At 50.0% G+C, this 1,165-nt stretch overlaps 2 non-coding genes across 2 annotated transcripts; both read right to left on the bottom strand.

Moving 5' to 3' along the window:
• Positions 1–272: 272 nt before the first annotated feature.
• Positions 273–391, bottom strand: LOC123183495 (5S ribosomal RNA). The gene has a single exon (XR_006492561.1). It is a non-coding gene; the product is annotated as a 5S ribosomal RNA (ribosomal RNA).
• Positions 392–693: 302 nt separating this feature from the next.
• On the bottom strand, positions 694–812 carry LOC123183543 (5S ribosomal RNA). Its single transcript, XR_006492606.1, has one exon. It is a non-coding gene; the product is annotated as a 5S ribosomal RNA (ribosomal RNA).
• Between the last annotated feature and the right edge of the window lie 353 nt (positions 813–1,165).

Raw genomic sequence — 1,165 nt, 5'->3', positions numbered from 1 at the left:
CTTGCCCCTCCCAGCTCCACTACACACACGATTGCACATTCCTTTGGCCGCTCCCGCTCAACTACGGAGACGAGTTTTACCACGGTTCAACCGCACCAGTGCCTATTTACCAAGGTTTCGACCCCTTTCAGAACACGCTTGCCGCCGCTAGACGCGTGAATAATGAGCAGCGAGCTAAAACTTACCGTAAACGTGCAAAATAATAAAACGTGCTAAACATATGTCGCGCACGTGCGTTTTCTTTTGCACGCGGCGCAAAAAAAATTAAAAAGGGAATGCAACACGAGGACTTCCCAAGAGGTCACCCATCCTAGTACTACTCTCGCCCAAGCAAGCTTAACTTCGGAGTTCTGATGGGATCCGGTGCTTTAGTGCTGGTATGATCGCATCTGACATGTTATCCCCGTCTTCGTCCCTTATGCTTGCCCCTCCCAGCTCCACTACACACACGATTGCACATTCCTTTGGCCGCTCCCGCTCAACTACGGAGACGAGTTTTACCACGGTTCAACCGCTCCAGTGCCTATTTACCATGGTTTCGACCCCTTTCAGAACACGCTTGCCGCTGCTAGACGCGTGAATAATGAGCAGCGAGCTAAAACTTACCGTAAACGTGCAAAATAGTAAAACGTGCTAAACATATGTCGCGCACGTGCGTTTTCTTTTGCGCGCGGCGCAAAAAAAATTAAAAAGGGAATGCAACATGAGGACTTCCCAGGAGGTCACCCATCCTAGTACTACTCTCGCCCAAGCACGCTTAACTTCGGAGTTCTGATGGGATCCGGTGCTTTAGTGCTGTTATGATCGCATCCGACATGTTACCCCCGTCTTCGTCCCTTATGCTTGCCCCTCCCAGCTCCACTACACACACGATTGCACATTCCTTTGGCCGCTCCCGCTCAACTACGGAGACAAGTTTTATGACGGTTCAACCGCACCAGTGCCTATTTACCATGGTTTCGACCCCTTTGAGAACACGCTTGCCGCCGCTAGACGCGTGAATAATGAGGAGCGAGCTAAAACTTACCGTAAACGTGCAAAATAATAAAACGTGCTAAACATATGTCGCGCACGTGCGTTTTGTTTTGCACGCGGCGCAAAAAAATTAAAAAGGGAATGCAACACGAGGACTTCCCAGGAGGTCACCCATCCTAGTACTACTCTC

This window comes from Triticum aestivum, chromosome 1D (assembly GCF_018294505.1).
Source record: "Triticum aestivum cultivar Chinese Spring chromosome 1D, IWGSC CS RefSeq v2.1, whole genome shotgun sequence".
Taxonomy (NCBI): Eukaryota; Viridiplantae; Streptophyta; class Magnoliopsida; order Poales; family Poaceae; genus Triticum; species Triticum aestivum.
The sequence above is the reverse complement of the archived record's forward strand: the minus strand, read 5'-3'. Positions and strand labels throughout refer to the sequence as shown.